This window comes from Pezoporus wallicus, unplaced genomic scaffold, assembly GCF_028554395.1.
Source record: "Pezoporus wallicus isolate ANWC-B61680 ecotype Strahan unplaced genomic scaffold, APGP_CSIRO_Pwel_v1 contig_6665, whole genome shotgun sequence".
In the NCBI taxonomy this organism is placed as follows: Eukaryota; Metazoa; Chordata; class Aves; order Psittaciformes; family Psittacidae; genus Pezoporus; species Pezoporus wallicus.
The window spans coordinates 1416221-1429880 of record NW_026636967.1 but is presented as its reverse complement, the minus strand read 5'-3'; the positions used below and the strand labels follow the sequence as shown (position 1 = coordinate 1429880).

General features: G+C 37.5%; 1 pseudogene; it reads right to left on the bottom strand.

Moving 5' to 3' along the window:
• Positions 1-10993: 10993 nt before the first annotated feature.
• On the bottom strand, positions 10994-13241 carry LOC130595568 (cysteine protease ATG4C-like; annotated as a pseudogene).
• Positions 13242-13660: the final 419 nt, after the last annotated feature.

Sequence of the window (13660 nt, the reverse complement as noted above, 5' to 3'; positions counted from 1 at the left end):
GACGCATGATCAGTGGCAGACCACAACCAAGAATGTTATTTAGAATCCTAAATTCTGGTTCCATTAAACAGACTTTAAAAGTTCACTTTATATTGGAATCCAGTGTACTAAATCACAGAATCATAGAATAGTTAAGGTTGGAAAGGAACTTAAGATCATCTATTTTCAACCCCCCTGCCACGGGCAGGGACACCTCGCACTAAACCATGTCACCCAAGGCCCTGTCCAACCTAATCTACCAAATCAAGAATAAGATCATACTAAGGCTTATTCCAACTGGTTTTATTAAACCTTTCTAATTTCAGATGTGAGAACAATCGTAATTTTTGAGGAAAGATTCTCCAGCACAAGTAGGTTCCATGACCACTGCTGCAGTATGACAAAAAAAACAGGATAAGCTCCACAAAAAGTATATCAGGCCTTTAAAATCACTGCAAACTACACTTCAGAAGAATATTGTTGCAGCACATACACAGTGCAATGTGCCTAAGAGTGAAACCAAAATAACAATCAAGCAAAACAAACTTCATGAGACAAAAGTTTTAGTGAATGCTGTAAGGGGATTGCATGTGTGCTACAAAAGTGGGGGTACAGAGGTGACCAAGGGACCACAGCAATGTCCCCAGTGCTTTGCCTTACACTTCTACATGATACTTCAAATATGCAAAAAAACTTCTGTTGCTGGCTTATTACTAGCATTACCTAAAATTTCACTAAGACCAACACAAAATGATGAAATTAAATATGACACTCAGTAGTAAAAATATAACCTGACCTTAGAATGATCTTGTTTTGTTTGTAAAAAGGAAATGCTTCCAAGTAACTTGTTTGAGTTTAGACCATTAGTCTGTACTGAAAAAAAGCTACATCAACTATTTCAAACTCAAAATAAGAATTCAGGACTTTTTTTCTATTTTTTTTTTTTTTTAAGAATTCACCTTAATAAAAACTTGAGGGCAAGCCAGTTACTTCTAAAACTACTCTAAGAAAATACTGTTGCTGGGATTATAGTAACAATGAGCAGGAAAACACCCCATGAGTTTTCAACTCCAGACGTGATGAATTTGGTCACAAATGTTGGTACAACGAATACCATATTGGGTTAGTTTTTCATGTAACATGAAAGAATATTTTGATATATCCACAGAACTGGCAAAAAGTCAGCTCTGGTCACTACTCTAGAAGAAACTGTGGATTGAAAAGCTCTTCTGGTACCATCTGGAGTCCTCCCCACAAAATCTAACTTTCTTGAGTCCTATCTGTGTCTGTTGCCTCAACAAAATTTATTATCTGTATTGGCCCAAGTGAAGTTTCAGGGTTCATTTTGTTTTTTTGTTTTTTGTTTGTTTTTTTTTGTTTGTTTGATTTGGTTTGGTTTGCAGGTTGTTGTTTTTTGTTTTGTTTTGTTTTGTTTTGTGTTTTCCTCCATGGAATTAAAAAGAACTAGCATGCAATTGGAATTTTTGTTGGTTGCAGGTTTTTTTTCTCTCTGATAAGTTTTTGGAAAACCAAAAAGCCCACACTGTTAAGACTTTTGATAGAAACGGGAGAAGTCATTGACAATTGCAATAAGGCAATTATTTGGATAACTTACCTTCAGGGAAAGTGCTTTTGTAACTTCTAATTGGAGATATAGTTAAGATCTGAATCAAGAGGGTTTATATTTCTTCTGTATATTATATTTTAATTGCTTTTACAGTCTGGCTGAAAATGCCACAAGGTATAGAGTTATAATTTGAATTCTTTTAGGACGTGCAAAAAGTCAGCACCAGGGGGAGCAGGCAGAAGGAAGTACTCCAAAGGAACTGCTGCCGTGAAGGCAGATGCCTCTGGGAATAAAGAATATTGCTTCCTTTACTGATTTTCAACCTGTCCCTCTGCTGAAACAGCTATTGCATTATTTGAAAGTTCATTTTGCATTCTTTCTTGGTCTTTTCTCTCATTTATGTTTTACATGATCAGCTGAAAATGCCTTAAGAACCGTTAAGGACAAAAGCATACCTCGAGCTTCCTGCAAATTGAGAATGAGGCTCTGCATTTTAATAACTGATGCCTGCAAAACTTTCTGCTTGCTCATTTGCAGAAATATGTGTCAAGCTATAAAAGTCATATGGATACTGACAGTAAATGAGTTTCAGGGGTTTTTGGTCTGCATCTTCTGTTTCCTAACATTTTAGTTACTCTTTGCAGACTCTGATATGATACAGTAGTGATAATACCGAGTTCTACAGAAATTACTGTAAAAGCTATAACTTTTTACAGTGAATCACAAGTTCTTACTACAGCTAGTAAGTATACCTTTAGTACTTCCATACCCTGTCGTAAAAAAACAATTCTGCATGAAGTTATTCTCTATTAAAATGTTAAGACAACTTTTCATTAAAACAGTCTGAAAGCTTCCTGGAAGCATTAAAATAAAATACTGAGATTACTTTTAATACTGGGCTGTCTCTTTGTAAGGTCACAGTTTTGAAGGATAACCTGTTTTACAACCAGATGCATTGCTGAGAGAGGGAACATGTAATAGTGTTAGGGCTGTACAACCTGGAATGCCTTATAATAGAGTTTGGTGTGTCTCAGCAAAAAATCATTCCAGAAGAATTCAATTGGTTCTTGGGAGAACTTTCTGATGTGAAAAAATAATTGAGTGCTTGACTTCTAGCTTTATAGGTCAATCACTGAAAAGGTAATATCTCGGCAATAAATTGGGATGAAATTGTAGAATTTTAGTTGTAAGGCAAGTTTGTAGTTTTCTGGAACAGATGGTTTGGATGATGTAGATTTCAGAGGACAACAGCAAACTGAAAGCAATGTATTTGTGGTGCTGTTTGTTTGCTTGGTGTTTTTTTTCCCAACTTGATAGATTTAAAATTAAACATTTTAGATCACATTGAGTACTCCAGAAGCTGGCTAAATTAGAGCTAGAGCCTGACTCGCAAAAGACTGTATCTGGTTTTGAATCACCTATTTTGGTCCACAACTTTCTGTGCTTTTTCTACAGGTAAAAAAAAAAATAAATAAAATTCTAATAAAAGAGACTATCTCCTCACAGTATGGCATGTTACATCCTTATAAATGGCTGTGGCTATAGCCATACACATACACTAACTTAATTGCAAGTGTAATCCATCTTCTAATTTTGCTGACATACATATTGATTAATGGGTTGGTAACAAAGTCTCAGCAACCAGGTATTTTATAGGATTAGTCTAATCACTTTTAATCAAGTGGTGATCTAATGCTATCACAAGACCTTTTCACGCAAATAACAGCTTTAGCATTTTCCTTTGACAGGCTTTCATGCTTTATTTTAGTTTTTTTCCTCCTTAGGAAAGGAAACAAAGAAAAGATTTAGTAACTTTTATTTAAAAGCTTAAATAGGATTTCTACCTACACTTAACACTATCCAATCATAATTCTGGAGGGGAAAAAAACAGAGAAGTTCCATGACTCCAAATGAAACCTTGTGTTTGTTTTGCTCAGAGTTTGCAACAGTGATAAAAAGAAAAAAGAGGTGTTGAGCCACACTGTGTTTAAGAAGTGTCTGCAAAACACTATTTTTAAGGTCAGAAAGCCATTTTGAACTCTAGACCCTCAGGGCTGATCATTTTTGGGGAAATCAACAAGAAGCAGCAAAGAAACCTTCTCTAGTCTTTGCCCAGTGTCTTGTTGCACAGCCAAATGGTGGGATATAGCTAACACACCTTTATATTAGTGAAATATCACATATCTGATGTTTATAGGCAGTTCCAATCCTGCTCTGCAGAAGTTCAGAAGGGTGAAAAGCATGTTTGTGTCTCCTGGCACAATGGAGACATTTGGACATATTTGACACTGCTATTAGTAAGACACAAAAGCAACCACAGGCTTTTCTATATATAAAAACAAACAAACAAAAAACCACAAAACAAAACCAACAACAACAAAAAAAAAAATGAAAACTTACCCGAAAGTATGGAATAAAGGAAGTTGCTTAAAACCAAGACATCAGCATAGATGTGATGCATTGTGAATGCAGAAGACAATGATACTCAGATAACGTATTAGCCCCCTTAACAGTCACACAAAAAGGCCATAATCCCACAGACCAGGAAAATAGTCTAAAAAAAAAAAAAAAGAAACAATCTACGATATGAAAAATACTTAATTGCTGGAAATTTTGCACAGGTCTGAAAGGTAAACCTGTGCTTTTAGGAAAAAAAACCAAACCACAGTGTTTTTCAGTCCGTTTTGGGGTATATTTTTTCTGTTTTCTTTGGACCCTTAGCATGATCTGACATAAGCGATTTGAGCATTTGCTATGCCAAGTTTGCAACTTTGATCTTCTAGTGAATGTGAGATTACAATTTCACTTCTGGTTTTTCCTGTTACTGCTTTAATGTGCTTATACTGAAATCATTGATCCTCACAGATGTTTAAATGTTGACTAGACAGCCACCATAATAACATGTGTGAGATTTTTCTTCCTATTCCACTACTTCAAGCAATTACTTTGCCTTTTCTGGAAAAAACATTTGAAACTGATGGAAAAGACCGTGCATCTAATTTTCTTAATCTTATACAGAGGAGGCTGCTTCTTAGAGATTAGACTAACATTCAAGGCTCATGCTTGTGACTTCTTTTCTTGCAACTCCCACTACAAAAACATTCTAGGAGAATAATGTGGAAAGTGCTTTTTTTAAGAACCCTCTATTATTTTCTATATTTCAAGAATCCTATTATTCAGCTTTGAAAGCTTGTTGTATAATACAAAGCTAGAATCTGCCAGTGCAAACACTACATCTAATTTTCCTATCACATTCACCTCTGTGAAGAAAATCCATCCATCATAAATTGTAAGAGCTGAAACCAGATAGCAGTGTTAATCCAATAGACATAAATAAATTGGTGGAGATACCCTATCTCTATGCAGATTTTCAGATTTAACAAATAGACAGTGCCCACAGGTAAACTAACTTGTGTTATGTTTTGGATGGCATTGTGTTTTATCACAACTTCAGGTTTTTTACAGCATACTACTATTCACCACTGGGAAGAGCTATTTAGCATCGGATTAGACATATCTGACTATTGCATCCTGGTTCTAAGTGCTGTAAATAGCATATCATGCCACAAAACTAAAATTAATGCAATGCTACATGAATTTTTTATAAAAACCAATTCTCTCCATGTAGAAGAGGAGTATCAAAATATGAAGTCTTGGTTCCAGCAGTGAAACCATCTCTTGAATGGAGAGACCAATACCCACTTTTGCATTTCCTCTTCAGCAGCTGATAGCTACAGCCTTTTCTTATCTCCAAAATAACTGCAGGAGCTTATAGGACTCTGCAAAGGTGGCTTTCAATCTCTAGTCCCCAGACTATCCTCAGGGAATAGCTCTGGGTGTCCACAGGCAGAAATTAGGAAAAAACAACCTCTTGTTAGATTTAAATTCATAGTAAAATCCAAAACTAATCAAAAATACAAAACATTGTTAAATCACTGATAATAATAACCACTGTCTTATTATCAGGCTGGTAAATTTGAGAAACCTAATAACTAAAAAATATAATGGTAACTACTGCTTTAACAGGTTGTCCAATGGTTTTGTTTGTTGGTTTTTTTTTGATAGTAGGGGTGCTGGGTGCTTTCTTTGTTTGCCTGTTTTTTGTTAAAGAAATCCATACTGTCCAGAAAATCCTCCAAGGACTGAAAATCGCAAACAGTTTCTGCTCCAAGTACTTCCAGCAACTGTTGGCATCTTTTAAGACTGTCTGGATAGAATTTATTAACATATATACCCAGAGCTTTATCCTCTATTGAAAGGCAATATAACACAAGTTCCCTGACAGATTAAAGCAAGCTGTACTATAAATTGTGCAGACTGAGCCCTCTTACATGGCTTATCCTAATCATAGCACTGCCATTTGCTTCTCTTGACAGGATAAAAATAAAAGTACTATAAAACTAAAATAAAATAGACAGTCTGCCATTCCTCCCTTAGAGAACATTTGTCAGAATCTCTTCAAAAATAATTGGGAAGAAAATGTGCTGAATTCTACAATCTATTGAATCATTTTTAAAGCTCGTCCAGGCATGTTAAAAGGCGGCATTCTTTATGATCATCTAGCTTCGGAGAGGATGTATTTTACATTGACAAAAGCTTTTCGTAGTTTGCTTTTTTTCACCCTTAAGTTTTGCCTGACTTTAAACTTAAATATTTATCCAATGAGTGAGAAACAGTGAAACATTTAGGTTCACTTACTGTTTCGGTCTTCAGCAATCTAAATCATGCTTTTCCTCATGCTATTTTTCCTACAGCCTCATTATTCACATTTTTACCCCTCTCTGCAGTGTTTGCATTTGAACTGTTGCTGCTTAATGAAAGTAGTGCCAAAGTCTTCTTTTGCTATATATGAAGGAACCAGATTATGGTATTTTCTTCCACACTTTTCAAATACAGCTGTTCTTCTGGTGCTGTGAACTGAGGTTGACATCATCAGCAAGGGCAATTATTTCCCTTCTAGGTAAGGAAATGGCCTTTGCAATTATGGGTGACTTTGCAAAAGATGAACTCTGGAAACTCAGTATTCACCTGTAAATATAAAGACTGACATTTGGGAGATGGTTGTGACATTCCAGTGAGGTAGGGAGACAGAAATATTTAAAACAAGGAACGCTTCCTAGAGATGGTATGGTAGAGAAACAAACCAGTACCATAAACGCCTTGTTTTCTGCACAAATGGAGAAGGTGCAATGTTCTTTCTCAACTCTGACCACACAACAGGAGATAAGGAAAGTAGGTTGACCCATTTGACTTCAGGTCTGTGCAGCAAGGCCAGGGCACAGGGACATAATTCCTGAGCTGAACATCCTTTGTATTTCTCCCTAGTAATGTGAAATAAAGGTGTGGTAAAGGAGAAAAAGCATAAAATATGAGCTATTGCCCCTGAAAACAACATACTGTGACATCTACTTTATGACTCATAGGATAGCTCTTCAATAGCAGTTACTATGGTTTTGATACAGAAAGGACCAAATTAAGCATATTTGTTTTGCATACACAGGGACTTTTCAACAGCAAAGAATAGCTTAGCACTTGAGAGCTCATGATCAGTTGCCCTAATTCAAGATTGCAGGCTACTTTGACATAAATTTCTGCTTTCAGAAAGACTGAAGCTTTACGAGAGGCTTGGTAAGCATATGTGATCAGAAAGATTCAGTTTAGTTAGCTACACAGAATTTTTTTTAAATAATAATTTACAGCAATTCAAACTGTTTCAGCCACATCTATGGCACTTCATTAAATTCTTTCCACTATCCCTATGTTCAAGTATCTCTACTGGCAAAGTTTCTTAGATGGGAATATTGTGACATTTACTTTTGCAGATGAGCCGCAACTACTGGTCCAGAGAAACCAAGCAGAACAGTTGATGCAAATCAGGACCCAGTATAGTTAGAACACTGTAATTATACAAAATCAGCAAAATAATTGAAGCAGAGAGTAATAAAGCCAGCCTTAATAGAGCTTGGCCTCACTACAATTTGTCATATCTAATTGGATGAATGTCTCAGTCGATTGCTACAGGCAAGTCAGGTAGTTTAAAATGTGTATCAGTTGTGAGATTAAAAAGAACTCTGCCTGATATGCAAAAAATATGCTGACATACAGTAGATTCAGATTATAAATACATGGGCTCCTGTTAGGCATTAGAAATTGTGCATATTGGCAAAGCTAGGAAAACCATAGGCATGAACGATTAGTACTGGTAGGTGCTTAGCATCTGCTAGAGAGGACTGAATTTTCTTTTTGCATTAGTTTATGATGAATTGAGGATTTTATCTTTTCTTTTTTAATACACTTGAAAACACTGAGTCTTTCAGCCCACACCATTTGTCTTTTACTTGACTACCAAAGCAGCAGAATTACAGCATCATAAAACTGTTTTGCCACTCCATGTACTCCAGCTCCTCTGAGTGACTAACATCTGCTTTCTGGTTAGGGAGCCCATTCAGCTAAGCACAGATTACATTTTAATTTCTAATTCTTGGAGGAAGCATGCGCCTGAGACAGAAAAGATAAACAAAGCATATGCTTTTCTATTAAAAACAATTATAGTCAGTGTCCATCGTGGCGTATTACCATATAATAGATTTTTTTACTTTAAGAATATGTGTTGCAAAGCATGTGTATGATTAGTCCTCTCAAGTATGTTGTCTCAGTAGATTTTCACTGAGGCAGAAAGAGCTAGATTTGCAAATGGATTTTAGTGCTGCGAATGCATCTTGAGACACCTGACACACTGAGTGGAATCCAATCTCCTGTGTTTGGGCAGGAAAACCACTATATGCCTCAAAACAATTTCCACAAAACACACTGGGAAGCTGTCTCTGCTAACCAGCAGAATAAAGAGTTTTGGACAATCTAGTTGTCATGGCTGAGAGCACTTCTTTCAGTTTTCAATACAGAATGATTTCTGCACCCATACAGCTCCCTAGGAAAAAAACTGAACAGAAAAAGATGGGCGTTTGCACAGAAAAGAAATAGGGTGAATGGCTAGGCCAAAGGTGTGCAAACAGTGCAGAGTCAGAGACATCATGCAGCTTCTCACAATAAAAAGCAAGTGTAATCAATGGCTTTGAACGTGCTACATCTTTGAAGAAGTACGTTTTCACATTGTGCATTACTCTTTAGTTATGGAATGAATTGCTGCAGGCCAAAATACATTCGTAAATAATTACAAATTATAAATAATTGTACGCAAGGTTAAAAAAAAACAAAATCCCCACAGAGTATAATTTCATTGGTGTCTGTTAACTGTGATAATTGGAATGTATTGATGGTTGTTTCTAAATCACAAGCTGAGGGGGAAGATTACTCCATATCCTTCCTGTTCCTGTTCCCTTTGCCAAAATATCTGCTTGCTTTTCAGCAGGGGGGCATAGGTAGCCCACTTCTGAAACAAAACATTTCCACAGAGTTTAGGGGAAAGGAAGGAACGAGAACAGGGCTGGGAAACCAAATAGGTTTGGGATACAGACAAATAAAAGAAAATTAGGTTGCAGGTTAGAAGTAAATAGGGATGTCAAGAAAACCATCTGTTGGTTTCCTGATCATAACAGTTTCCAGTTGTGAGGACAGGCAAGTCTGGTAAAAACATAAAAGCCTTTCCAGGAATGACGGACCTCAGCATTAGGGAACAATATATAAATAGGAGATAAGTGATAAAAAAGAAGAGGTGAGGATACGGTACTAAAAATGATCGAGCTGGAGTGATATAAAAAACACAATCCTACGTTGTTTAGACACACAGTCTAACAGTGAAAATAAAGAGTTCCTATATACCCACCAACTTAAAACCCTGCCAGCAGTCATACTGCTCCTTTTTCCTCCTGTTAGCTAGCGTTTTACAGTACATATTCCCAATGCAGTTTCTATTTGTTCCATTCTCTCTTCCTCTGTAAGGATTCAACCCCAGATACTCCAATCCACCCTTTGACTGAGTCCATTTACAGAAGTTTCCACATCTATTTGGAATCAACATCTGTCCTTAGGCGCAATTGCCCACTGAAAAGTTTAACTTATGCTGCCTCACTTAGAACTAAGCTCAGAATAAAATATTGATTATTCTCCAAACTTTATCCCAGCCTCCTCAGTAGGGTTTAGAATTTTTCATAGAAGTTACATTTCCTGCTGCAACTTCTGCAATTTTCCAGGTTTAGCTGGGCTACTGAGCAGAAAAAGCAGTATAACAAAGGAAGAAATTTCTGCAAATTCCTAGAAAAAAAAGTTAGGCTCAATTTCTTCAAGGTTTGATTGGGTGACAAATCACCTCCAAACCTCTTAGTGTTCACAGAACTACACCTGGTTGCAGCAGCTAAAGAAAATATGAAAAATGATCTGTTCCCACAACTCTTGGGAAACAGAGAACCCAAATGAAAAAATCTTCTCCTGAGCCAGAGAAGGCAGAGAGACTTCATTTACAGTTACACACACATTCACCAGAGAATTTTCTTATTAAGAAAGATAACTGATCCACTAAAAAATGCAGCATCTCTAACAAGTGGAACTCTAAATTTAGTATCAATGGCTATGAGGTGAAGATATCATGCTATTGGAAAGAATGTTTTGCTTCCTCCAAATTTAAGATTTATATAATTTCCCCCTTTATAATGTGGACTAAAACACAGGTCACCTGACATTGTTTATGAATGAAAGAAAAAGAAGTCTAGATATGAGTCATTGGAATGCAATTTCAAAAATGGCCGAAATATCCACATATGTCCAATTTAAACTGGGAAACTTCATTAAGAAACAATACTGAATATTCCAATAAGCTACAAAATACTGTCAAATGTCTGTCAGTATGGAGAAGTCAAGTACATCCATGTTAGAGATTTCAAAGGATAACATTGTACATATTTACGTCAGTGCTTTCGTATGGTGAAGGAACAGAAGGAGGTTTTTCTAAAATTATATCTTGGGATTGTATAATCATTAAATATCAGGTGTTAATGTGTGGTCCTAAAAAGAATGAACATGAATTAGGCTGCATATAATATTGTACAGTAGGTACTTAACAAAAAATATTTAAATGATAGTGAATTTACTTCAAAAACTGACACTTAAATTTCTTGAAAATCAGGATGGGAAATTAGGCAGATTTAACTTTCTAAAAGACTACATATGATTTTATTTTACAATTTTCAAATTATAAACATGTAGAAATGGGAGAACTCACTGAAACTAGTAAGAACACAGCAGTATCACCTAAAATAAAAAAAATAAAGCAAAGGTACATTGAAGCCATTTGATATTTCCCTAAGTGAGTCAGAGAAATCAGCTGCAAATAATGGTTTTAACACATCAGGCACATTGTGCTAAATGTTAATGATTACATTTTAAGGGTTTAATGGCTTACTATATTTTTAATGTAAGAAATAGCCATTCTAATGGGAACGTACCTACCCTTTACCAGGCAGCTAGTTCCCCAGTAAAGTTATAAAAAAAGATTCAGTGTTCCTGAGGGGGAACCACAGAGTTGTAAAGGTATCAGGGTTAATTGTCTGAATTATGGGGACACTTTTCTTCATGGCTTAAGTTATTAAAATGGGATGCTTTGTGCAATGAACTTTAGATGCATACTTTCGTGTAAAAATGCAAGCTGATCTTAGGCTAAAAGAATATTTTTTAAGTTATCTCTGATCACAGAGCTTTATAAGAGAAAAAGCATGCAAGATTAAATTTTGAATTCTTTATGAATTCCCCTCTGGAATGCAAAACTTCTAGGAGGTAAGAATGCTCTGAGTGGTAGGTTAGGCATTTCCCAGTTCTCGATGATTTTTCTCCTGTACTCTCAGTAGATTTCTTCATGGATTGGACTGGAAGCAAAGTCATAGTCTCTAGAATGACCCTTTACAAAAGTAAACAAAGGAATACTTCTTTTTAGATGATGTCAGCCTCCTCGTTGCTTCTTCAGAAGCCTTCTCAAAGTCCTGCCAGTTCTACAATAAAAAAACTATTGTGCCGCTTAGATCCATTTTTTTGAATGACATCTTTCTAGGAGGAGGACAGTGGAATGACACAAGAGAGAAATCACTAATGCTGACATCTACAAATGATTGGCAGTAATGAAGATCCATGTAAATCAAACTGTCATCTTGAAATCCAGCAAAGTAATACGACTGCTTGGGTTTACTACCAATAATACTAACACAATACACAAGGCTTAAAATTCCCTTTACAAACTTTAAGTAGTCCATGTTTGTTCTGCCTCCACCGAGTCTCACGGGAACCAATATAAATACAGCTTTTTTGTCTGCTTTTCCAGAATCAATGAAAGAACACTGTCTGTCTGTCAATAACATCTGAACTGTAGACTGTACAATCCTGAGCAACATAGATTGTTACCCCTTGTAGATGATACTCTCTTCCTTCTTCAACAGCTTTTCTGTGTGCAACAACTGCAGGCCCATACCAATTTCCAGCAATTTAATCACACTTCTTTCCATATTCCGTTAGCCGATGTAACCCAAAAGCTGCCAGTGGAGAGTCGCCAAACCAGAAATTAGTTTTGTATGGTAAACTGCATTTCTCATTATATTGTAATCACAGTTTCTCTTTAATGTTCCCTGATGATGACTTGACAGGATCTTGAGTTCTCTTTCTGCTCTAAGATGGTGCTGTCAGCTTTCTCCTGTGTGGGCTGTCCATGATTCAGAACCTGAATTGTCAACGTATCTGGCCAGATCTAGGCTCTACCAAGAAAATCAAAACATAAGACCTTGAGCCAGGAGCACCTGGCCAGTTGCCATTGCGCACCCCCAACCAAAATCTGTTGTTAATTCAGACCCCTTTACCTGAGGAAACTCCTTTCTGTAAGTCTACTACCTTCTAGAAATAAAATCTTTACAAAAATCAGTATTTCCCGAAATCTCTGTATCAATTTTATCACAATTAGACCCATCTGTAAAGAATTCACCAGGTTTTTACAATTTTGAAGTGGTAAAATTTTCCCAGCAGAAAGACCTGCATGTTTCTGCTGAAGTTTCTGCTTTCGACGCACAACTAACTGTATTTCATGTTGTGTCATGCAGACATAAACTTTGATTTTCTATGCCATTTGCCCCTTTTGTCCCTATATTAAAATTACAGAGAAAAAGCCATCGCTGCCTCGTAAGATGTCCAGTTCCGCCCGCCGGGCAGCGACCTCTAGCAGCTTCAGCCGTGGGATAACCGCGAGGAACTACAGCTCCCAGCGGGCACTGCCGCCGGGGAAAACCGGACCCGGCGGCAGGCCCGCGCGGGGGATATCGGGAGTTGTAGGCCGGCAGGGGTGTTGGTTTCCGGCTGCTGCCTGTGAAGGAAAGCGGGCGTTCTGTGGGGCCGGCTGAAAAGAGCCAGCTTCCCCGGGCGGGACCGGTCGTGGTTGGAGGCAGTCTCTCGCGGAGGAAGCTCTCCTCCTCCTCTCAACGCGTCGTCCAACATGGTCTTGAATACTTCCAGAAGGGAAGCAGCCACAGCTTCTCTGGGCAACCTGTGGCAGTGTCTCACCACCCTCGTAGTGACGGATTTTTTCCAAATACGCTAGTTAAATCTCCTCTGTGAAAGTTTAAAGACATTTTTCTTTTTTAAAAATGGGGGTTATATTTCCCCTTTTCCAGTGTGCAGGGAATTCACCGGACTGCCAAGATTTATCAAATATGAGGAATAACGTCTCGGCAACTTCATCCACCAATTTCCTCAGGACTCGCAGTGGCATCTTGTCAGGTCCCATGGACTTGTGCCCTTTCAGGTTTCACAGATGGTCTTGAACCTGATCTTCTCCTACATCAGGCAGGCCTTCATTCTTCCCATCCCTGCCTTTGCCTTCTGCGACCTGAGCAGTGTGTCTGGAGCTCTTGCCAGTGAAGACTGACGCAAAAAAGTCATAATTACAGTGTTTTTTTCCAGGTTCCATGTAATCAGGTCTCCCGCTTCGTTCCAGAGAGTGCCCACATTTTCCCTTGTCTTCATTTTATATGTGATGTACCTACAGAAGCTATTCTTGCTGCCGTTAATGTCCTTGTCCAGATTTAATTCTGTCAGGGCTGCCCTTTTTTGGGAGTGTGTGGTAGACTCCAATACTCCTGACTCTGCCTGTGCCATGTCAGCTGCTCTAGTGGGTCCTGCCAGCTCCCA